The 26,819-nt window shown below is 35.8% G+C and overlaps 1 long non-coding RNA gene across 6 annotated transcripts in view; it reads right to left on the reverse strand.

Moving 5' to 3' along the window:
- LOC140635961 (uncharacterized) overlaps positions 1 to 26,819 on the reverse strand; it is a 76,941-nt gene that overhangs the window by 24,405 nt on the left and 25,717 nt on the right. For 3 of the 6 annotated variants that reach the window (XR_012033329.1, XR_012033324.1, XR_012033327.1), the window contains exons 2-3: positions 14,809 to 14,957; positions 5,037 to 5,122 (exon numbers count right to left, since the gene is read on the reverse strand). This is a non-coding gene — a long non-coding RNA (uncharacterized lncRNA). The remainder of the gene's footprint in view (positions 1 to 5,036; positions 5,123 to 14,808; positions 14,958 to 26,819) is intronic. The other 3 variants (XR_012033328.1, XR_012033325.1, XR_012033326.1) reach the window with 1 other exon arrangement.

The following is a 26,819-nucleotide window of genomic DNA, read 5'->3' on the forward strand; positions in this document are numbered from 1 at the left end:
TCATACCTAAAGAGGAGAGAAAACAGGGACTCGAACTGATACTTGGACACCCATGTTCGTAGCGGCACTATTGACAGAACCCAAAAGATGGAAGCCACCCACTTTCTATCAGATGAATGAATTAACAAAATGTGCTTTATACATACAATGGAATATCATTCAGCCTTAAAAGATGAGGAAGTTCTGTTACAACACTGATGAACCTTGAAGAGGCTAAGTAAAATAAGCCAATCACAAGAGGACAAACAGCATATGATTCCATTTGATGTACCTAGAATAGTCAAATTCGTAGACACAGAAGGTAGACTGGTGATTGCCAGGGCTGGTGGGGCCTGGGGATGGGGGGACAGATGGAATGCCACGTTGTTGTTTAATGGGTATGGAGTTTCAGTTTAAGTAGATGAAAAAAGTTCCAGAGATGGATGGTGGTGATGGCTACGCAGTGATGTGAATGTATTTGATGCCACCGGACTGGACACTTAAAAGTGGTCTTAATTTTATGTTGTGTGTATTTTACACCCTAAAAAAACTCCCTATCTAATAATTGTCTGTACATTTTTCTGTCTCCTTAGAATCATAATCACAATCTTCAGTTTTTGGTGTGTATTCAGTATTTCCAAAAATAATTTGAATGGGATGTGGAAAGGGGAGTAAAATTGATCATTTTTGCTTTGGCTGAATCATCTCATTCTAATCCCCATTTTCTGAGTTTAAAATAAATTCATTTAATCCATGTTAAGATAACCAAAATGGCTCCTGGATTTGCTTTCTTTTCTAGCTAATGGCTTTGGGCTAGAATGATTGATTGATTTAGCAAGGCAGGCATTTTATAGAACCACCCAAATAACTATCTATAAATGGAACTGAGGTCGACACACAAATAGTATTTATACAAATGCTGCAAGTATTTACAATTGGGTCTTCTAAAGAAAGTCTTCTGTAGCCAACTATCATCATATTCTTTATATACCCTCATCAGAGCTTTAAAATTTTACTCTTCACATACTCCCTTACCCCATCCATAAGCTTCAAGGTTCAGAAATTCCTAGGCTAGTCCATTAGAACATTTCTTGCCCGTGTGCACCAGAGGACATATGCAAGGATATTTATAGCAGCAGCAAGTGCAATTGCAAAGCAGACAATAACTCAGATGTCAAAGAAAAGCATAGAAAAATAAATTGAGGGTATTTGCACAATTGAATACTATATAGCAGGGAGGTAAACGAACATATCATTATATGCAACGATGTCTATGACCCCTAGCAATATAATATTTAGTGAAAAAAGCTAGTTCTAGTAAGGCTATTAGAAAATGTTGTCATTTTTCCAGGGTCTTAAACAAGCAAAAGTATCATACATATATAAAAAGATAATAGCAAAACAAGTCACAAAAGTGGCAGAGTCACTGTGAAAATCTGTGTGGGTTACACTGCACATTTCAAAGGGGCATCATTCAGATGAGGCCCAGCTAGACACGAAAGTACACATCTTGCACATTTGTAAAGTACACACTTTGCACTACACTTTGGCCTTGGTAACTATAACTTCGAAGGAAGAAGGTTGAGAGGGGAGAAGCAATCCTCTTGGTATGGTTCTAATTCTTAAATTGTGTAATAGATTTATAAGTATTCATTACATTGCATATGAATTTTTTGTATTTATCAAATAATAGACTCCCAAAATAGTTCTAGGATATATCTTGGGTTTTAGGATAGAAGAGAGCAGAGATATAAAATCAACTATTTTCCATACATGGAGAATTTTTTATTCTACTCTATTCTTTCATCCCTAAAAAATCACTGCTTTTTTGCACTCCCCCCAAATACATATCTTAAATCAAAATATTGCACTATAGGGCCCTATTTAGCTACGTCAAATTCTGAGCATAAAATACTTGTCATGATTTCTTGTCAACTGTCAACTAAGTGTGGAGATACCCAATCCTGATCCCATGAAAAAGTGATATACTAAATTTGCCCCATGCTCAGTAAGTATCTTCTGCAGCTCCTCAGGTAGGTAAAATATATTGAGGGATCCCTGACATTTCTGCTTTGGGAAAAAGACCCAACTCTTCAAACCTACTGTATGTCTGGTGATGTCCATCAACCCTACTCAATATGTAGCACACAGCATACTCTGCTGTGATTTTCTACACAAAATTATTAGATATAAAAGTTCAAAATTTTGTGAAAATTTACCAATTTACTTGTTAAAGTTGGCTCTTTCCAAAACAGGTGGACATAAACTAAAAGAAATATTTCCAGTTGAAGCTTATCTAAGGTAGAGTCACTTTAATTTAAAAAGATAAATAAATGCCTCCCATGGCATGTTAAAGCCACTTACTGTCAACAAGTATCTTGGATCTCAATCTTAATGTGATTTAAAAACTCATTTTTTAAAAAACCTAGGTAAGTAGCTGAAAATCCATGAATCCTCATATTTTTGAAACCTAAAAACAAAGTTATCACATCAGTTACTAATCTAATACATTTCTAGACAAAATAAATTTTGCTTTTTAAATTATCTGTTATAACCATTTATAAATATATATATAATATTAGATAGTATTACGGTATATAATCATTGATTTCATAGTCTTGCTATCTTTTTAATAAAGTTCCTAAATTTTTTATATTTTTGAAAAAAAGTCACTGTTTCTGTAGAAAATGAAGCATCTTATTTTCCTATCTGCAGGAACACTTAAGTGGAATACTCATTATCAGAAAGTTTTGATTGCTTAATCAGTATAATAAACACTACCTTAAAAGAGCACATTCCGAACCTGTCTCTCCAGTGACAGTTGAAACATCATTATATTGTGTGATACACATACTCAGAGAATAACAGCTCCTTCTACTTATATATAATAATCACTCTATTTTATATTAGATATATTACATAAAATACTTTGCTTTAAGAACAAAATATTTTAGCTACTACTACTCTCTAATGGACACACATTCTCAATTTTCATTTAGCATTTGTCTATAATAAACCATGTATCCTTTTATATATGAAAATGATTAAAACCCTAAAACCAAACAAGCAAAAAATGTGAACAGGGGTTATCACAATAAAAAGGAAAAAAAAATCTACAAATTGGTTTAAGTTAATTAAGTTAAAATAATATAAACCAAAGTATGTCTTTTGTCTGGCTTGATTAGGTCAACTCATAAATCCAGTTTAAAAAACAATTTGCTCAATTTTTCTAGCAAAAGAGAAAAACGAGGGCAAGTACAGTATAGGAGAATTTTTAAATGAGACATACTGACAGATTATAATGTGGTGTCTCATCAGATGACGTGGTGTTTTGACTGCTTGACTGCAGAAGGGCTATAATTTAAATGCCATTAAAGACACATAAGCTCTAGCATGGAGACAGGAATACTGTAAAATTTTTTGGTCTGTAGTCACAATGCAGATAAAATTGTTCCTTTGATCTTTCAATGCCAAAGTCTGTTGTCCAGAAGGGAAATGTCTTTGTGCTTCTGTCTTAAGCTAAGACAGATTTCATTTTCCATCTAAGTCATTTTGTTAACACCACATAAAAAGTGAAGTGTATTTTATCAGCAGAGCTTAGTTTTCTTTCATTGTTATTTTAGGTTACTTTATGACTATGTAGTGCTCAAAAAAATGTGCTCAAAATACACACATCTGGGTTTAAAGTGACTAGACTAATTCCGAATGTCTTGATGTGTACAGTTTACTGGCTTTTGTATCTTAGGAATTAAGAACATTGTTGTTTTCGTCTCTTTTCTTAAAGAGTAAGGACGGGTTTGGCTTATAAGACTCAACAGAACATAAACATACATTTGACCTCTATTATCTAGTGAGGCACCTCACTAGATAATAATCTGTAATAAAATGTATGCTACGACTATTTGCAAAATCACAGCGAATTCTCGAAGTCTCTTAATAATTGAAAAGTTGTGATATGTTAACAATTTTTTTAGCTTTAAATTGTAAATGCGTATGTTACATTTAAGGGGAAATAACGATGTGGGAGACATTCATAATAGATTCATTATGTCTTGTTCTTTGGAAAATCTGACAAAAGGAATCACTCATTGTGATTTGCACAGTCTTGATAGCTCATTGCAAATTCATGTCAAAAACAAATATTGTTTTTACACCACAGTATGCCATGATAGTTTCCAGAATCCAGTAAACTTTAGGTCTTAGGCATTCATATCGGGATTCTTTTTTAATTTTAAAAACTGAGAGATAAATTTAAAAGAAATAGATACCAAGTTAAGGATATTTTTGCCGAGGTTGAGTCCGATATAAGTAAATATTTGTTTCTGTTCTCTATTCTCACACTTAGGAAGTATTTCCAGTTTCTTTTCTAGGTGAAATTTGGGGGATGATTGAAGCAGTATATTTAAAGACCAAAAATCATATTTTTTATCCTGCCAAATTTAAAGTATCTTGACAATAAGTTACTAAAATCTTGATAATAAACTACCAAAGTCAGGTTTGAAACAGTTTAAAGGTGAAAGGTCATATGCCTAAGTAGGATTTTTTTTCTTCCTTGATACATTTTTTCTATCGTGACATGATGAAATTCTAAGAGTCAACTTTCTGTTTGACAGTTTTTTAGAAAATTGTTTTTAAAAATGAAAGAAAAAGGAAAAAAAAACTTATTCAGCACAATTTCTGGCCCAGATCAAGCTCAAAGTACAACAATTCAAATGCATCAGGCTTTTCTGCAAGACACTCAACAATAAGGAAACAAAATCAAAACCAAAGCCTGTAACTGACCTCTTTGTTAAGGCTGTTCTTCTAAATATTTCAGAAAATGGTTTGGATTCAGTAGAAACGGAGGCTTCTTTGGTTGCCTGTCCCAGCGTGGGGACTAATTGGAGAGGTTTCTGTCAAAATCTTTGCCTGGCTTTTGTTGTTGCCTGTTGGTGGCATATTATTAGTACAGACTCTAGAGTGTAACCTCCCTGAAAGCAGTGTCCCATGCATTCTTCCTCGTATCCCCCCACCCACCCCAGAGCTCAGTACATATGTCAGATGACAGCAGTCCCCACCTGCTGGATGGTGCACCCACGCCTCTTTTGTGTAGATGAGATTCCTTGACAATGAAAAGTACATCACGGGCATACTACCCAAACCCCTGCAAAACATAAATGATGTGTAAAGACATCATCATATAAAATAACTCTGCTTTATTAGTTTTGAAAATTATGCATCTGTCTATGAATGTCTAGGAAGAACCCAAGATTGAAACAGATTTCCTATTAGTCAGGGCTTCCTAATGAAAAAGTTAATTAGAGTTAAGATAACAAGAAGGGCAAGGGCATGAATGGCAACAAAATCTACCCTAGGAATACACTGCATATTTTGTATCTGTTTTTCAGGTATTTTTTTTTTAAAAAGTTCATGTCAGTAGCTTTCTAGAATCCATAACTGCTAATGGTTATAAGTATCAGCCCCAGGCAGATTGCCTAGCAAGATTTTCTGGAGCAGTGAAGGTAAACAAACCAATAACTATGCAAACAAATATTGCTTTTATGGTTGTTTAAACACTCAGTATACACTGGAGTATTAAGATACTAGGAGAAAGCGCAATAACTTCTAGTTATCATAGGAACAGTTGGATAATACTGATAAAAAATGTTTAAGCATACACAGAATCAGTATCACAGGAAACACATCATAAATCTAGTGTAAAAATATTTCTAACCAGAAGGGAATATCAGAGATTATAGTCACTAGAAGACATAAATAATTGTTTTAAATCAACTATTTAATTATGAGAGAGCGAGAGATTGAGATTTAACCACTTATGAATATAAAATTCCAGATGTAATTAAGCAAAAAGAAAAATTAAATTAAATTGGAGATTAAGGCAAATAAAAATATACAATGGGGGATATGGTTATATTTGGGGAAAATATTAGAAAGAGGAAAATCTTGATAAAATCTGTAAATTAAATAAAAATCATGTCAATGTATTTTTGCAGAGTTATGCTCTCAATCACAGCAATCCTCAACCTGTTCTGCAGCAAACCAGTTTAGCTTCGAGGAGATCACTGGTAATAATTTTGATTAATAAGGTAATTGTAGGGTGTTACTGAAACCCATTTCATTCTTAATTTGATGATGAAAAAAGCACTAATGCTCTTATAATGAAGATAACTATTATTTGTAGCCATTTTAAAGATAAATTAACAGTAAAACACAGTAGTTATTCCTTTTGATTCATTTTAAGGAATAAAAGCATTCTGAATAAACAATATTATAGGTTTTATTGGCTCAAATCCCAAAATAGTTTCAGACAATTTAGTGAGGACAAAATACAATCGTGTATGCGCAATACTAATCATTCTGCACTTCTTTTGGAGATCTAGAAACCGAGAAGGATCTGAAAATCTCTGTTAAGAGGCACTCTGTAAGCAAACTCAAAGCATAATGATTCTCTCAATACTATGAGAATCAATTTCTAACTTAAAGTAGTCAATTCTCTTCCAAGTATTTAGATAAGAGTATGCCTCTGGATAAGCCTTCTTCCGTACTAATTACTTGAGAAAATAACAGCAGAGGTGAAACCACCAAATAAACTATGAAAAACAGCGTGATATTGAGCAAAACCTGGTTTAATTCTCTAATAAAGCGTGCGGTGTTTAACATGGCTAACTTTAGAATCTGACCACAATGAACAGGTATACATCCTGAAGAAAGACCACCTGCAATACCTCTAGGTGTCAAGGAATACTTTGGTGTATGGTTCCAAAATGCGGTTGATACGAAATAGTGTGTTCTCCGATATCCAAGCTCCTTAAGCAGCCATAAAATATCAAAACAATTAGGGCACTTTGGAATGCGTAGTCAACTTCCTGCTGTAAGAACAGGAATCACAGCTGCTACTGTAGCCGTGGGTTTCCAGATGTCAAGGCTGGAAGGATAGTGAGGTAATTGCAGGAAGGAAGGGATACAATTTTGTTATCACAGATCTCCCTCCCCTTTGAAAAGCATGGATACGGCATCAATGTCAATGTTTTGGATATGCACATCATGAACTAGGTCTTCATGTAGAAGTGTCTCAGCATTTGTACACTTGCTTCTGTGGCAAAGGATATGCCAGAATTATTAAAATGTGTGGGAAACAAAGAGTGAGCACTCTCCAAGCATCATATTGCTGGTTGTACAAAGCATCTGTAGAGCGTTAATGGGCATTGTCAACTAAAGTTGGTCTTATCAGGAGAACCAAACAACAAGATTTACCAGAACCACAGTAAGTGTTCCAGAACCACAGTTTACCCACTACATTAATAAAAAAAAAAAAAAAGAAATAAAATGTTTGGACCCAGATGAATTAATCAACAATTCTATTTAAGGCTGTCTGCAATTATTAGTGACTGAGCAGAGGAAACTGGATGATGATTTTCCAGTATTCAGCTAAAAATAGCTCCTTTCTCAGCTTCTCCTGCTGTGTTGTCAAAGGTTAGAAGTTATCAAAAAAAAACCCATAAACTTTTATTCCAAAGCCAGAATCAAGGTGCAGTATTTCCATAAGGAAATTTGAAAGACTATTCAATTTTGGCATACCTCACTGGCAAAACCAGTACATATTTGTTCACAGGTCATTAAGATTAATTGAAAAAAAATTCAACAATTTCTTGCTTGTCTGTCAAAGGTTCTCAGTGATTATGCTGAGTGTAGAACATTTGTTGAGTGTTCTCTGTAAATGAACATTAACAATTGGTGCCTTGGTTTACTTACAAGCAAGGCAAGATTGAAAATAGTGTCTGAGAAGTGGTCAACTCTGGATTCATTCTAACCAGCTACAAAGCTAAGAGATTTCTCATTTCCCTCACCCCAGAAAACCAACCCACTGAAACACTAAGCTTCTCATGGTTTGTGTGAGCAGTTGTATATTATTATTGACTCATAGTGAGCTAATAGCAGTCAACTAAATCAGACGTAAATCACATGTGCGATTCTTCTGCTATACGTCCCCCCTTCTCCAAGAATTTTGGAGTGAAGACAAGCACTATATGTCCATCTTATTACACTCGGCCTATTATTTTTGACCAAGGAACACCTGATTGCACAATTACAGGGAGAATTTACATCATCATCCAGATCAATGGTACCTCTTGGAGTTATGCAGTGCACAGCATCTATAGCCATAGGTGACAGCCCTGCATACCTTTGAAAAGATTGTTTTGAATCCCGAACGATCTATTCAATATATTAGATGTCCTGCAGTTTAATGACATCTTAGATTTAATAGGACTTTGCCAAAGTTTAAATAAAAAATATTGCATTAGTAGGGTCTTGCTGTACAAGTAAGCTGTAAAATATGTAAGGGCAAGAACAATTGCATACCTTGGGAGAGGGGCAGTGAATGGGGAGAATGATTAATTTTTTTTCTGGCAAGTGGAAAAAGGATGACTAAGGAAAAAATATGAACAAAATATTGATAACTAAGTGTTTGCTAGTGTGGGAAAATGAACTTTTACTTTGTAAGCGGCATTTAAAAAAAAAGAGGTTTTTAGCTCATTTAAATCCCTGTTTGGGAGTAGTTTTATCAGTTTTCTTTTCCTTTTAAGGTTTCCTGTCTTTCAATGCTATGTGAAGACTCTTATTAAAAACATCCACTGTCATAAGTCATTCTTCCCAGGAACAAAGCTGATTTGGTCTATTGCAGATGAGTGAACTAAAATTTATACAACTTCTTTAACATATTTATATTTATGCAGCCTTTCCCATTTTCAACAAAGAGGAAGTTACCAACCACACTAAAAGGCTAGATGGGACTAAAAATATGTCTAGAGCAGTGAGGCTTTCAGGACCCGGACGGCCTGAGCACTTGCAAGAAATGCAGTTCTTGGGCCTCACCTATTGAATCAGAAACACTGGTCATGAAACCCAGCAATCTATATTTTAACATGCCTTCCAAGTAATTCTGATATAGCAAAAGTTTGGGAAATTTTGACCTAGAAAAGTGTGATAATCAAAATCACCCTTTAGTAATTAAGTTTCAAGAAATAGTGGCATAGTACATCAGGAAAAGAAATTCTATTTTCAATTTCTACATATTTTCTATAAAAATGCTTTATTACTTTCAAAACTCAGTAGCAATGATAAGTCCTTATATCCATTTTTCCTCTTACATGTTAACAAGGAAAGACTTCACTGTCATTAAAAAAAAAAAAAAAAAAAAAAAAAGCACATGCAGAAATAAAGCATGGCTACTCGGAGTTCTTCATAAAGAAAAAAACTATAAGCATAACTCTATTTTATAATTTCATTACTACAAGTTGGAGCTATAAGCCTTTCCAAGTTTTATGCCTAACTCTTGGCATTATAGATTCATGACTATATGTTCATTAATAATCCAATTCATGCTAGAAAGGAACTCAGCCCATATCTATTCTTAGTGTACAGATCAAGCTCTGTAAAAGGCAAACCTGTTATTTTATCTTTCATGGATCCAGAGATTTTTGTTAAATCTCAAGTCTGAAAAATATAATAAAAAAATAAATATTGGTTATATATAAATGTTAATGCCTCCATATCATCTAGTAGTGGGTCTGTAAGTAGGTCATCTTAAAGAACTTTTGAAAAAGTTCATGAATGCCTTCAAGAAGGAAGGGCAAATCAACTCAGTTTTCCCGGATGCTCACAGGGGAAGCCACACACACTCATAATACATTTATAATTGTATACAAAAGCTAAGCAAAACATTATTTAATATATTGAAATCATTCATGGAGCTTTTTGTGTTAAAGTTAAATCAAGCTAAGACTTACTGGCTTAAGTTTTTAGAAGGCCCAGGGATCAATACTATCAACACATTTTTTCCTGTCATCTAAAACAGGATTCCTTGCTTCCTGCATATTTCTCTTTGACCGCTTGCTTCTTAATCTTCCATATTAGCTTATTTTTTCCCCTTGCTTACATATATTTCCACTAAAACCCCTCAAATCCCAAAGACATATCAAGGTAATAACTTCTCTACCATCTCATTACTGTTAGTTAAAAAATAGCTGATAATCCATATTTTAAATACATGGTTATCAGCCCATTTTGATGATGATTTCCCAGGTTCTCTGCAGATTGTTTTCTTTTGTTTTCAGTAGTTTGTGTGCCATTGCAGGGAAACTGTGCTCTAGTACATGGATAAAGTCAACATGTACAGAAAACACACACGAGGGCCACTCTTCTGCTATAATCAGCTCCATGGAGAATTATCTGGTAAGAATCCTTAGTTTGTTTTCTGCTGCAGAAAGCTACCTCTGAAAAGGTATTGTTATATTTAGCTATAATACACATGAAAAAATTTTTCATGTCCAATCAGAGGCAAACATATTTTGCATTAATTTACCTGGCTTATGTGGCAAATTTTCAGGTATGGCACAAAATATGAGCTCACAGTCAATATCCCTTAAAATCTGTGTCATTTTAATACAATATTTAATGTTTCAAGTAATGAATGTACTATTGAGATTCTATTTTTTGTATCCTACTTTTTTTGTATCCTACAGAAACATTTGCATTGTAGACCACTTCTTCACTTAGAGTGTTCTATAGAAAATGTCTATTAAAGATCCTGCAGAAAACCAACATAACTTATTTTCCATTGAGATAAGACAAGAAATGAAAAATGTCTAGACAGGTGCTTCTCAACCAAAGGCAATGTCTGCTAATGCCAATGTGGTGAGAGAGGAATGCTACCGGCATCTGGTGAGTAGATGCCAAGATGTTGACTAAAAATGTAACAATGCACAATGCTACAATGTACAATCTCCCATGCCTAGTAGTTATCTGGTCCAAAATATCAATAGTGCCTCTGTTGAGGAACCCCAGGCTAGAGAAAAATTAAGTCCTATTTAGTCAATACAAGTTGGTCATAGTTATTATAATTTCCATGATACCCACTGAAAAATCAAAGCCTGCCATCATGGCCATAGAGCTGTGGAACATGAACTAAATTCCCTTTACTTATACTCAAAATGTGAAGAGAGCTCTTCTTTTCAGTGGAGAAAATATAGCTTGTGATTACTGACCAGCACTGAATCCCCTTTTACAAGCTAACATTTTTGCACCGGCTTTGAGTTATGTGGCATATTGCCTCATGTGAACGTTGTTTTGTTAACCAACTTCTTTTCCTGAAAATGTTATTTACTTAAAATGAGACTTCATCTTGAAAAAATAAGCAGTCACTTCTCTATATAACTACTGCTCCTAACAAGATTTTTCACTTACATTTCTTCTCTTTCTAAATTTCCTTTATGATTGAAAACCTATCGATCCAGTATTTATGAAGTCGATAAAATACGAAAGCACAGCTCAGCTTCTAAATGAAATATGTTCTTGAGCCATAAGCATCTTTCAGTGTATCTTTCAGCAACCCCCACAATAGATCTAAAAATGTTTTCTCAGGTATACGTGATGACTTTGTCCTTTGTTTAGCCAAAGGATGTTTCTTCTAGGCTTCTTTTGTTAAAAATGCCATTCAAAATTTAGTATAATTGTGCAACATAAAAATTAACAATGGGCAAATATTGTTGTGCATATATATAATTTATGTGGCAATATAAATAGCAGATTGGGAATATTGTATTTTTGTGCATTCTGGTTGAATTTTCATGGAGTTAGACCCTTTGGCACTCTCTGTGGAAGAGGCAGGTGATTCACAGCTGCAGTTCCTTGGCCTTGAAGACTCTAAAAGAGGTAGTTTTATGTGAAGCCTAATTATCTCTGCAATATTGATCATAGATATCTTTATTAAGAATATACATGCCACACACCCACAAACTCTGATGTCAGCCGTGGGTTTCTTCATATACCAATAAGACAAGATCTATCAAACCCAACTTTTATAGATTAGTCTATCGAAGTATCAGGAAAAATAATTATGTTCCTCATTGGTTCTGATTTCCCGTACTTTTCTGGCTAAGGGGATGCAATTTTTCCTTAAGTCTGCATTCATTATATTATCATGTTCCATATTTTATAGATTATCATTTAAATTATGATAATTAAGATCCTGATGCTATTTAACTACATATGAAGTCCCTAAAACACAAATTAAAGTTATAGTTGAAAACTGCCACAAAATTGTTGTTTGACTTTTTAAAAAATTAGGTTATGTCACTTAGCCGTGTCCTCAATGATTTGGAACTGAAACCTATGCCCCGAATAAGTAGCAAGTAGCATTTAATTACAGAAACTGAAAACAACCTAAGTATTACTACTTCATCAAAATGTTCATTTTTAACTGAAGACATAGCAATCTTTTAAATATTTGCATCAGAAAATACTTAGAACCAAAAGTTAAACAAACTACAATTTCTTAGATATATCTAGACTTGCATCTTTAACCTTAAGGCAGTGTGGCAGGCTTTTTAAAACTCAGACATTCTACTTGTTTACTTTACAAAAATAGTCATTTCCAGTAACATCACCACACATATTTCTATGTGATGTTTCCAACACTAACCTGAGTAAATCTTTCTTTCTTTCTCTTTCTTTTTTTCTTTCTTTCTTTTCTTTCTTTCTTTCTTTTTTTTTTTTTTTTGAATGCCTTGATATCCTAGAAAAACTAGAAAGCCAGCTTAGTGGTATAATTAAAAATTTAAAAGCTTTGTTTTATAAACATGTTTTTGGGGTATGTGTGATATTTTAGTTTTTTTTTTTGACATTAAGCCTATTCTGTCTTCAAGAACAAACTATATTTCCTATAGGATACCACCAATGCCTCTAATAATAGGGTATAGCTGTGTCTCTACAGTGGATTTCCTCCCCACCCCCCTCTGCCAGTTTTTATGGGAACAGCTCATAAGTGAAAAAAAATTAGAGTTTGTCTTATTTTTTTTTTCAAGAATACAATGCTGGTGATGGAAAAGAACTTCTGAATTTCCAACCCAACTTAGGAAATAACTTACCTTCTTTTCTTCCGGGCAATCCTTTTTGTTCTGGTTAAAACTACAGAACTGTGAGTAATATATAATCAGAAGACAAAAAAAAAAAAAAATCAAAAGGGGGTTGTACTTGTAAACAAAAATAGAGTTGACTTATAGAAAATTTGAACTTGTTTACATGTTATACATATACAGAGGTCAGAGGCTATATTAACAATGAAAGTAAGTTTTCCTAAATGCATAAAACCTCCAGGCAATTTCAATATATATTAGCAACTACTGAATGATATTATATTTACTACATGTATATTTTAATGATTATGTCTCTTCTCAGACATTTGTAACCAGTTTCTGGGAAAGTATTTTCTTGGTCTATGTATATGCAAAACTAAAATTAAACCAATGGCATTTTAGACAAGCAAGATGACTTAGATTATTTTCTGGGCTTCATTTTCTTCACTTCAATACGAGAAACTGTATTACAGATTTCTATGCTTTCTACTAACTCTCTGATTCTGTTAATTCCAATAAAAATATAAGGATAAGGCCAAATGGTAGGATGAAACTCCCAAGATGATGGTAAATATTATGTAAGCTAGACAGCTATCTGTATTTCTCAATGTTTTCTAAGTGATCCTGTCACTCTAATAATTCATTCTTCAAATTACTCTATCTACAGATTTGATTGCCTGACATCCATATGTGCATACATGCTCTTTAAAACTATTTATAGGGAGGGGGGCTTTTCCTGAGAATCCACAGTCAGATCATGTTCAAGAATGAACTATTTTCTGGCAAAATGAAGAAGTCCCTTGAGATGCAGGGTCTCCTTTTAAAATATGTTCTCTGTTTTCTAGGAGGAAGGAAAGTATTAGATGGACTTGTGCAAGACAAGGATGGAAACAAATGGAAAGTGGAAGACATGAGTATGGGAAAGAAGGAAGTCGAGACAATTAGGAAAAGGACCCCGGCAAGGGATCCCCATCATTTAGTGCATCTTTGCCATCAGAGGCCTGATTCACTGTTATATTTTGAAGTGTCTTCTTCCCAGACTCTGTGCTTAAGTAGCCATATCTTTTAACTGCCTGACTCCAATAGCTGATGCGGTTGCCACCACAGAAATAGAAATTATAGCTTCCAACCCTTCATTTTATCCCTCTTACCTATAATCCTCTAGTTCCACTCTGTCTGACCACTTGACAAAGTTTTTTTTTTCTTTTAGGTTTTTTTTTTTTTCTACGTTTTGTTTCTTTTAATTAGTGCATCTTTGTGGGACCACTTCAATATGCTTTACACACAGAGAACAGTAGATAGATATCCCTGAAAACTCGATGAGAAAAGAAAGATCCTGCTGGGAACAAAAATGGCACAGAGGGCCCACAATAATGATCCCTATAACTAGACGGCCACGTATCTTGTTCACAGCCATCGTTTACCTGGAGGTCTTTCTTGAAAAACTGCCAAGATTCTTTACAGATTTTACATAAGGTCTTTTTTTTTTTTTTTTTTTTTCAAAGACTCGCTGGTCTATTTTCACATGTGTGTTGTTTGGTTAGGTCCTTCAAAGGCTTCAAGGTTTACTTTTATATTTAAAGAGGGTAAAGATGAAGGCTATTATTTGAATACAGCATTGCATTCAGTGGCATCAAGATGCTTATTATAACTGCCCTGAGGAGGAGGTCAAAGCGACTCATGGCTCCTAGTACCTTCTAATGTGTATTTAGGTGCCCTGTTGGATGGCTCGCCTAAGAGATGTGGCATATATCTGATGAAAGGGCGGTGAACAACATCAATTATAAAAGACAATCTGCTAATGAGAGGAAGAAAAGGAAGAGAGAGAGAGAGAGAGATACTGGGATAAAAAAGGGAGAAGAAATGATCTGTAATAGAACAAAGCATTGCAACTGAACTAAAAGAAATGTCATACCTTAATCATGTCCTAATTTTAGGGTACAACTGCTCTCTTCATTGGAGACATAATGTATTTCTTCGACTTTTGTGGGACTGTCATTGAAGAGGGAGATCAAATGGCTTTTAGTCTCCTTTATGGATTCGTTGCTAATTTTGCCAAGATCCCTGTACAAAACAAAAAGTGATAGTACATGAAACTCAAGCCATGTTAAGTAAATGAGCTAAAATAGATTTTTATCCTCTTATGGGATGTTTCCCAATGCAACAATCCATAGAGATCTGCCAACTTCTCATGTCCTAAATTTTTACTTTTCTAGGGCTACTAATTTGGCCCCAGAAAACATTGTCTGGGTTTCCCCCACCATAAAATGTCTTGTCAAGTAACAATCAGAAACCTCTGAGAAGCTAAAACAGTGTTGGCTCCCTCTGCTATGCTAAGTGGTTATAAGGATTCGTTTTCCTTTGGATGTATTTCCCATGTTTAAAAAGGATTTAAAATATTACCTACCATTAGTACAATTGATAGATAAATCTAGATTTTATTCCCAGACATATTAAACATATTTGCTTTGTTTTTCATCATCTAATTTCTCTACAGAGACTAATTCCTCTAAATAACACAATGCTATTATTCTAGCCTATGATAGCAGCTGAATTTTCAAAAAAAGAAAATATGGAATGTGACTAAGCAGTGTGGTTTTCTCCCTTTCAATTAGGTTAAATGAACACAAGCACATTGTTATTTTCCTTTTTACTCTGAAATTAGGGAATCCTGGTATCCAGTTAAAAAAAAAAAAAAAATGACCGTAAGAAACACTGTTTAGCATGTCTAAGTCTGTTGATCTTCTTAGGGTAGACAGAGGTATTCTCTCTTAGAGAATCTATTTCCGTTAAAAGATAATCAGTATTTTCCCCAATATCTTCCACGCAACAATATAATTTCTTCTCGTAATTTTCTCCTTTGTGCATCGGCTCCTGAGGCTCTAGGGACTGCCAAGGAGGGGCGTCTAAGGAGGCATGAGTGACCCTGTTGGCTGCACGGCCAGGTCGTGCACTGCACAACCTCACGCACCCTCCGCTGCTGTTCTCAAGTCTTCCCAGGCGAAGGCAGTGGGCTCGGCAGTGTCGGCTGGGGCCTACAGGAGCCCCTCTTTTAATTTGGGGCTTAGGACACGAATGCCCCTTCACTTTGGCTCACTCAGCCACTCTGTGCACAGCCGCTCAGCAGACACGTGGCCACCACCAACAGGGAGGAAGTTAGCATAAAGGTGTCACGTATACTTTAAGAAATCAGAGATCACAGGGCATCAGACTCAGAGTTCCAGAAACGTTCTGAAGTGTGTGCAGACACATCAAGGAACCGGTCAGTGGCGTGGTGATTATGTAGCTTTGGTCTGATTTATTTTATCGAATTCACCAGTCTTCCTAGCTCCAGGAATGCCCTGGGATTGCTCCTCGTATTAAGACTCTTAAGTCTTATTTTTCTTTAATAAATTTATTTTTTATTGGTGTTCAATTTGTCAACATACAGAATAAGTGCTCATCCCTTCAAGTGCCCCCCTCAGTGCCTGCCACCCAGTCACCCCCACCCCCCGCCCACCTCCCCTTCCACCACCCCTAGTTCCTACTAGTTTCCCAGAGTTAGGAATCTTCCATGTTCCGTCTCCCTTTCTGATATTTCCCACTTATTTTTTCTCATTTGGGGAATATAAAAAATAGTGAAAGGGAATAAAGGGGAAAGGAGAAAAAGACTCTTAAGTCTTAAAAGGTGACACAAGTGTCGCGCCCTCTTCCCACTGTGCACATAGACATGTTAGCATTTTGGAGTTAACGCGACTCCAATGTGTGGGTGAATCCTCCCCAAATTTCCCACGGTTTCCAAAATTCCCTATCCTGCAAAAGGAAACTGAGGCTCAGTCAACCCAACGGTGACTGAATACGCATCAACAGTTGTGCTCCCAACTCTCCAAGATGTGGGACACTCCCTTCCGATGGCAAATAGAGGGATGCTGTGCGCACTGAGGTTATTTTTAATGACCCAATTGAGATAGCAGCTTTATTAATTAATGTTATAAATATCTTGTTCAGAACGCTGGCTGGTATTTTGATTAGACTGGAAAGGATAGCTAGAAGGTCTCTCCTGCCATGAGTATTGCTGTGGGAATGGAGAGTTTGTGGAGAACATTTCAGGGGTCATAGGGTTTACCCAATATTCTCACTTTCCTCTCAGTCATCTCTTATAAGATTATGAAGCACTCAGTTTCTTTGCTCTCTCTCTCTGATATTCCTAGTGACTAAAGGAATTTAAGAACTGCAGGGGCTTGAAAGGGAGTGGCGAAGTACAAAAATGTGTTCTCAATTTCTAAAAACTTTACCATAATTTTTTTTTAAAGTATTCCCGGCGTGCTTTCTTGGTCTATAACCCCTGACAGCTACTATTCATTATGTTTTAACCTGTAAATGGTCTAACACTTTTCAACACATATTAAGCCCATTCGACTATTCTGCAAGCATTGAGCCTATCTATCAAGGACAGCATGCTCTTGGATGGATGGGGATCAGAATGGCAGCAGGCTCAACTGGAGAGAGAAGAAAGCAGAGGCAGTGAGCTCATTGACCGGTCAGGGAAATATTTTGCAGGGGCCCTCTCCTCAGGCAAGGGCAGGAAAGCTAAAATAAATAAATGGGATCACATTAAACCAAAACGTTTTTGCAATGCTAAGGAAACCATCAACAAAACCAAAGGGCAACGTAGTGAATGGGACAAGGTATTTGCAAATCCTACATCTGATAAGAGGTTAGTATCCAAAATTATAGAGAATGTGCACAACTTAATATTTTAAAAAGACTCTACAACTTGATTTTAATAAGGGCAGAGAACCTGGATAGACAACTTTTTTTCCCAGAGAAGACATACAGACGCCAAACAAACACATAAAAAGATGCTCAACATCACTAATTATGATGGAAATGCAAATCAAAACCACACTGAGACATCACCTCACACCAGTCAGAATGGTTATCATGAAAAAGACAAAAGAGAGCAAGTGTGGACGAGGCTGAGGAGAAAAGGAAATCCTCATATGCTGCTGGTGAACATGTCAATTGGTGCAGCCACAGTGTGGGGAGTCCTCAAAAAATGGAAAATAGAAATACACATGATCCAGCAATTCCATTCCTGGGTGAGTATCTAAAGAAAATAAAAGCACCAATTCGAAGAGACATATGCACCGCTTCGTTATCGCGACATTATTTACAACAGGTAAGGTATGGAAGCAACCCGTGCCCATCCACAGATGAAAGACACAGGTGTGGTGGATTTCCACAATGGAATACTACGCAGCCATAAAAAAGAATGAGACCTTGCCGTTTGTGACAACGTGGATGGACCTTCAGGGTATGACGCTAAGTGAAATAAGTCAGACAGAGAAGCCAAATGCTGTATTTGATTTCATTTACATGTAGAAGCTAAAAAACAAACAAAATAAAGCAGAAACAGACTCATCGGAAATACAGGAAATAGACTGTTGGTTACAAGAGTGAGGAGGGTGGAGGAGGTTAGCAGAGTAGGTGAAGGGGATTGAGAGACACAAATTACAATCGCAAAATAAGGAAGTCACGGGGACGTACAGCATAGGGAGGAGTCGATGATACCGTGATACTTTTCTCTGCTGACAGAAGGTGAGTGTACTTATTGTGGGGGTTATTTCGTAATGTATGAAAATATCAACCCCCTATGAGGGACGCTTGAAACTAAGGGGATATTGTATGTCAACTATACTTCAAGAACACTTTTTAAAAAATAAATAAAAGTGACCCCAGTTACTTTCATATACAACTGAATTGGCCTTGCAGTTCACGATGGTACATGAAGTTAAAGAAACACAAACATGCCCAACAGTTAAAAAAAAATCTCAGTAGGTCAGTGGGAGAAGCTCTTCCCTTGCATGAAAAGATCATTTTTAAAAAATTTTTTTTATTGGAGTTCAATTTACCAACATGTTATAGCATAACACCCAGTGCTCATCCTGCCAAGTGTCCCCCTCAGTGCCCATCACCCAGTCACCCCAACTGCCCCCCCGCCCACCTACCCTTCCACTATCCCTTGTTCATTTCCCAGTGAGGGTGACAAAACATGAGAGACACCCAACTCTGGGAAAAGATCATTTTTAAATCAAAACTCCAAACTTTCTCTCTCCCTTCTCTCTCTCCCTCTCTCTCTCTATTTATTTATAATATGTTGTAGATTAATTCCCTGATGAATTTCATTGGGCCTTCTTTTCTCACACATTTCTCCTTTCATCCCTAAATGTCATGCTGGCATATACGAATTTCGGTAGGAAGGAAAGCACGAAGCATGACCTTCCATAGCAAACGATGATCTTCCTTTGTCTCCCAGTCTGAGCCTTTGCACCCACACACTGCCTGGCGTGTGGAGACCAACCAGACGGCCCTCGCTGTTAGATGCCAGAAGGGACTGTGCAAGCCAAGGGCCCTGGGCTCACAAGCTAAAACTTGCATGCTTGGCAAGGCTCAGATGCCAAGGCTTGAATCTCTAATAAACCACTCGCTGCCTCTCCAGTAATGATACCCTGGGGCTGCTGGGAGGGGATTCTTTTTATAGGAAACATACTCATAAGGATTTAATATTATCTTTCTGAACCCTTTGATTCAATAGGGTGGTGGTGGTGGTTCTTCTTCTTCTTCTTCTTCTTCTTCTTCTTCTTCTTCTTCTTAACTTCCCCCTTTATTTTGTAGATCCTGTGATGTGAGCTAGTGTTAATTCTTTATGCAACAGTAGTATGTAATCAACATCTCTCTACTGAGCTCAAGATTCCTTTTTCTTTTTAACCATGTGCTTAAAAAAAAATAAAATATCTTGCCACTGAATGTCTTTTTACAGACTGAAAAGACTTTTAGGTTAAACAACATTTGTTAGGCTTTGATGCAATCAAATGCAATTTCAATCTTCTTGAAATATTCAGCCCTGCCTCTCTCTCAAATTGCACATATGTGTCAGCTTTCAATTTTTTCTCACTAGTGTTTTACACATGAAATCTATTTTCACTGAGAAAATGGAATCTTTGTGTCTTTGTCTCTCGGTGTGCTGCTTTCAGGCATGTTCTGGCAGGGGCTTTGACTATCGAGGCACTGGGGGAGGGGCCTGGCAGGCATTTGTCAGCTTTTCTTGCATCTGTAATTTCTGGCCACTCAGCAGTATTAGAGGGTCTTAGAAACCGGTTGAGGAGGGTGGGGGGGAGAGCTTGTCATTGATGAAAGCCAAACTCCGAATAACTGCCCGATGTTAATGACCGAAGAGAGAGAGGAGAGTCTGAGAAACTTTTATTGTGCTTTAATGAAAAAGATTTTTTGGAAATGGCTAATTTATAAAATTGCACATGGTAACATTTTCAGATCTCAGTTTAGAAAGCCCCTGTCCATATTATGTTACCGATTTCATTGCTTTTAGCTTGGCAATGGTTCATGAAACTATTTTAATTTTCCACCAGTGGCTTCTGGTTATTTCTGCCCTTATTTCCTCGTAACATAACTGACAGCCCAATTAAACATCTGCATTTTTTAATCTGAACTTTCCTCCCATAACTATTTTGCTTTTCTTCTAAAACTTCCAGATGTTTTGGCTCCTTTATGATTTTTAATGCATGCAAGTATATTTGCTCCTATTTCAAAGACAGAGAGCTAGATGGACTGACCATATGTTTCTATATAAAATGCTTTGTAATACACCAATACTACAGTGGGTATTTTGTCCCTTTGTGGATACGCTTCCCTTAGACTATATCTTATTGTCTTCTAGCACTTTCCTATTTAAGTTGATCTTTGAAACATTTTTGAGTTCAGAATTCACACTGTGACGATACTTAATCGCTTGTGGCTGATGAAAATAGTATCCAACTCTGTTATCTCAGTGTCTAGTAATAGGGCTAGAAGCTGCTGTGATTTTTTTTTTTTTTTATGATTTCTCTCTCTCTCTTTCTCTTTTTCTGTGAGAGATAAGAAGTTGTAAGCTGTGTGAGACAACAATGTATTTTAACTCCGTTTCCGGCTTTGTACAGACATTAAAGGAATCATCAATATCTTGCCTTGAAGTGTCTGGACAAGAGTTAAAAGAGTCTCTAATATTTTTCAAGAAAACCTGTTTCCCATAATTAATAACAGGAAGCGGGGTAAACAGACATTTGCTGACAAATGAAACTGAAACAGTAACATATACACAGAAACATGGGAAATGAAACAATGCAGCATTGTATAGTTATACCAGAGGGGCTCCATTTCCACGTACTTATGCAATACTCCCATAAAACTGCAGAGTAAATGATCATTAATTTTACATTTCAAGGCAAATTCTGACCATTTAAACACATGCTTGTAGAGTGCAATCATTTCGCCTACTAAGGATTTGAAGTGATCTTAGGTTATTTGTGTATTTAACATTTAGGCCATTTCTTGGAATACAGATTTTTCTAGACAATCAAGTATACATGAAGAAAGATACTTTAAAAAAATTGTTATGAGATTTTTAAAGGCTCTTCTTACTGCAAATTTCTGGAAATGAGAACACCTAATAGGTTGATTTGGGTATGTGCAGGGTTGTTTTATTTGGGGTGGGCGAGGGGATATAATCCTAAAGTCTCAGGCAAACTAAATGCAACAGTCATTAATTAGACGGGCGCAAAGGATCACTGGGAACTTGACCCACTTGTGCTGGGAGCTTCAGACAAAGCTTCCCAGGGAAGTAATGTGTCTTTATCTTCCAATTGTATCATACAGTGGGGCTCTCTGATCTTAGTACTGACCTTGAAAGCAGCAAACTGAATGTGATATGTGGTTTCCCTGCTTCTTAGAAACATTGAACTCGGTTTGGATTTGTGTTTTCTTTTTTTTAACAGCATTAGCCACTTAATTTGCAGTTAATTTTTAGGTATAAATGGCAATCCTTTAGGGGACAATATTTTATTACATTTTAAAGGTAATTATCCATCCAAGAACTGTTAAATGCAAAATTAAGCATTCTCGAATGTTTATTTCTGCTTTTGCAAGATGAACAGGAAAATAAAGCTTGATGGCAAAAGTGAGGAAACGTTTCCATGATGTACTAGATTGCAAATTAAAGGATGTGTTTTGATTACTTTCGTGAAAGAAACCTAAACTGTGTTATACAGCCAGAGTTTTGTGCTTTCCTGGTAAGCTCCTAATAAGTGACATCTTAACACTAGAAAAATGAGAATGGAAAGTGCCCTGGGCACCAGGGTCAGAGGTGTTTGCCCATGTATAATATACACCCATGCAACTGAACTAGGAGCTAAAAGCCAAATTAATTTTTTTCTTAGCAAAATCTACAGTAAATATAAATTTAAAGCAGGGGGGTAAGACTCAGAGCTGATTTGGTCTAATTAAAAATAAATGTGAATTTTCATATTTTATATATACATGGATGAGGAAAAGTAAATATGCCACACTTTATCACCAGAATCTCATATTCATTGTGGAATTTGAAACCCAGAAAACGAGTATCTTGAATTTAAAGAAAAAAATGAAACTATTATCAGGGTAAAGCTTTGTTAATTACAAGTGCAAGTAAGATACTTTCTAAGATGTAAAACAACACATTTGTAAAGGAGCAAGAAAAGTATGTAAAATTATAAAATGATTAAATTTAAAGCATATTTATTTGGACTTTTATGAAGTATAGGACAGAATACATACATTATTAGGAGGATGCCTGTTATTCAGAATATTTTTTGTAAAAAATTTACATGAAATGTCATCTTAGTTCTCTTTTGTTAGATCCTTAGAAAAGTAAAGCCCAGCATGTTTTGTACTAGATTATGCCATTTGCAAATTGATGCTTTGAAAAATATAAAATATGCTTCCAAAATTTTTAGGTAAGGGTCTTCTTGGAAGACTTTTAAGTATAAACTACAAATTTTTAATTATTCACCATAAGCCAACATGGAAACAATGGAGAAAAACTTTAAAAAAAATCATGTTCACATGCAAATCCATTATTGCACACATTCATGTCATAACATTTAAAGCTGTTCTTGGAAATGATTTTTCCTGAAGATCACAGAGATGATATGAGTCACATTGTTCAAAGAAATGATCCCAGAGCCACCCAACACCTGGCTACACCTACTTCTCAGGTAGGTGAGGTTGAATAGAATTACCAATGCCTGGCAAGAATAACTTTCCTTTCCTTTCTTTGACTCCATCAGAGCACAATGTACTAGTTTTTAGATGCACCTGATGGGGAAAATTTGGCGTGTTTATTATGAGAACAACAATGAGCTCAACACATAATTGCCACAGAGTCAGTAAATCATCTTGCTGATGTAGGAGAGGACTAACTAAAATTTCCTTTCCTGAAAATGCGATCTGGAAGGAAAAAAATATTATGGATATGAACCTCAGTATTATACTGGGCTTGGAGCAATATTTTGATCAAAGAGCTAAAATAGATAAAGCAAAGTTAGACGTGTGTAAATTTTCTAGCAGTAACATCTTTTGGTTCAAGTGGTGTGTGCATGGCACGTGAATCTCACTCTCCTGTTTGTTCATCATCTAAATGTATGTTTGATGGCTTCTCTGTCACACTGTTTTCTAGCTTTTATTTGCTTTTTAGGAACCTGCCTCAGGAAACACTGAAAACCTATCTCCTGACTTGCGCCTTTTCCTCTCTTTATTTTTACTTACGTATGTACTTATTTATGTATGTAGTCCTTTGTAAATGTTCTCTAAAAGGTATTTCAAAGAGATAAAACATCGATATGAATGGAAGGTGGCAAATTTATTTCTTGACTGCTTGGTGACTCTCGTCTTCTAGCATCTCTAGTAGCTCCTGTGGTCTACCTGGTACCCAGCAAATTTCCAATACGAGCTGGGAAATTTCTGCTGTGACTGTCAGGTGTGAGCTGGGTGATTTCCATTTACACCGTTGGCTGAAGAGCTCGGAAACAGTCCGGGTATGGGTGCAATTCTCTAACAGAGGATTTAGCAGCTTCAACACCCTGCTCCCCCTTCAGCCTCATTGTTATCATCAAACAAAACTCTAAAACTACTCCATACTTCTCAAAGCAAGGAAACTCCTCCAAACTCCAACCAGGTTTCTGGAGCTCTTTTCGTCTTGCATTTTTGTGTGCTTGAGTTTGCACACCTCAATATATTTCCCATCATTGTCGTCTTTCTAAACATTCACCCTGCCATACACGCCCAACCCATGAATGGGAAACATGTGATTTTGTTAATGATGTGCTACCAGCAGAAACTGTTAAGAATGAAGAGCTGTTTTTAAAAACCCAAGTATCAATAAATGATGGTTGTGATGGCACTTACATCGAAACAACAACTAGAATTGTATTTGTAGTATAAATAGAGGTCAGGACCAGACGTGTACATGGGTTATAGCTACCAGGAATGCTGGTTCTTCTGTAATAAACAATAGAGTATGCTTGAGACATAAAAAAAAAATCAACTTTTAAACAATTTTTTTGCCTAATGATAAGAGCAAATGATGAACTCTTAGGCCATTTAATTCCTATTATTCTTCTTTCATTTTCTTTTCCTACCGGTTACATGTAGTACTCCTTCAAGGCAGTCCAAATTTGTTTTGTGAGAGGGGAAATTGCGTGTACAAATTTTAATTTTAGAAAGTAAAAGCATAAAGTTTGTCTTGGTAGTTTAACAGGTAGAATAGATTTCATCCATAATTCAGAAGCTGATTTAGTTCTGCTTTACAAAATCTGTGGATATTTAAGAATAAAAATAACTTTAAAGTATAATTTGCATTTTAAACATTTAAATGAAAAATTTGAATGATGTTGCTTCAAGAGAATTCCTGATGTTTTAGGAACCTATGAATTTTCTTACAGATTACTTAGAAAACCAAAGTATGCATCATGAATTTTGTTCCATTTTATTTGCGTCCAGATAAAAGGTTTATTGAAACTTTAAAAACTTGGTACATAAATTCTCCATGAAAAGGAACTAGAACAATGTGGGTGCAACTTTTAGGGACCAATGTTGTTCAAGTCTACGTTTCTATTCGGTGTAGGATACAATATCCCTAAAGTTTTCAGCTCACTTTTATGGAAGTGTGATAAATAGGCATGTCCAATTGTACATAGAGAATAGGACACAAATCAGCTCTGCTTGTTTCTGTTGTTTTTCATTCCCTAAATAAGTATTTATTGCTCATATAAACAGGGTGTGTGCCCTTTTATTTGGAGGCCCCTATTTCTTCATTGGCTTCCACATTTCACAGGGTAGGAAGAGAATCAACGGCCATTTATATGTCTCAGGAAAAAGTGTATTGAATAGGAAAACCATAGATTTTCTTTTCTTTTTGGTAAGTCTTGCACTTTCTCTTATAAATTCTATGGCAGCATACAGCGATCAAGCCAAACTTGCTACACAAGCTTAAATGAGAATTTCAGATAATAAAAATTCCTCCTTTAACAATGTTTTTAAGCAAAGCCATTCAACACTTCCTTTTCTTTCAGCAGAACACACAATGTTAATTATATATAATGCAGTAATATTTTTATAATGAGCTCTTACAAAGTTAATACTGCAGATTAGGAAATATATTGCTAATATAGTATAAAATGAGAACTTCTTTATTTTTTAGATTATGTTACTAAGTTTCCATGTAAAATTTCAAGAAAAAATTATTTGGTTATGTTGTAAGTGTATGAGAAAATATTTCTAATGTTAATTATTAGTTTCATAAACTTAAATATTTGAGATATTTGTGGCTCTGAGGGGCTATGTATTTTTTTGTTAATGGGATTAGAAAATTTTGGGCCCTGGAACCTAAAAAAACTACCAAATAGCTATTTCATTATGCTCTTTCATCATATTCCGTATGCTCACTGAAAACAGAACAGAACGTTAAATAGAAGGCCCAGAGGATAATACACTCCAATTTCTACTCTTACATAATCTTTTGAAAACATCTAAAATATGCAATCAGGGTTTAAGCATGCCTGGCTTTCAATCAATCCAATTTTTAGAAAGATAGGGTTGAGCATCAGTGACTCTGAGAGGATAAATTATTCTATCCTACTTACTGTGTATCTACATGCATCTACTATAGCATCTCCCAAGACAGGAAAAATCACTTGTTCCCCTTAATATCTATGTGGGAACATGAAAGAGTTTCATTGGAAGGGGACTTAGACACCACCTGACCAAGACACTCTCCCTAACCAATCTATAGTGCCATCTTGAATGCCCCTGGTGACTGTAGATGCATAAACAAACACTGTTCCTTTCTGTATTTTAATATATCCTTAGTCCAGTAAATATGCATGGAATGAGTGACCCTGGGAGAAGATGGTTGATATTTCCTGTTTCTTATGCTCTTCAGCTGTCGCACTTACATCTGCAAATTCTCCTATAATCAAGGGTTAGCACAACATTGCGGAATAAAATAAAAAGAGGGATCCAAAGGGAAACTATCTTAAAAGAGATGATGAAACTTATCTTTGATGGGACACAGAAAGGTTAAAAATTCTCTTTGGGTACCAGACCAAATGATCTTCTTTTTTTCTCCCCTTTAAGAATAAGCAACTAGGAGTAGTCACCAGATATCAATCATTTAGCCTCTCAAGGTGAAAGGCAAGCTTTTCCTTAGATCATTTAAAATGATTATTTAGGAGTCAAGTCTTCAGAAAGCAAAGGTGGTGTCCAGTTCTCTGTTATACTTCCCATCTCTCTTAGCCTGAATAGCAAGCGTTTTATGGACCATCCATAGATACACAATGCATTAAACTTTGAGTTTTCAGAGGAAGGGGATGGAGAAGAGAGAGAAATGAATGCTTGACTCCAGGCTGAGAGTTTATTTGAGTCAGGTGTGGGTCTAGTAGAAATATGCAGAAAAGAATCTTGTGGAGGAAAAATGACTCACAAGAATGTGAGGGGGAAGACTTTTTAATGTCAATGTCCATATTTCCTGATTAAAATATGGACATTTGCATCATGCTCTAGCAATCTAAATATAAT

Source organism: Canis lupus, chromosome 6 (genome assembly GCF_048164855.1).
Source record: "Canis lupus baileyi chromosome 6, mCanLup2.hap1, whole genome shotgun sequence".
Taxonomy (NCBI): Eukaryota; Metazoa; Chordata; class Mammalia; order Carnivora; family Canidae; genus Canis; species Canis lupus.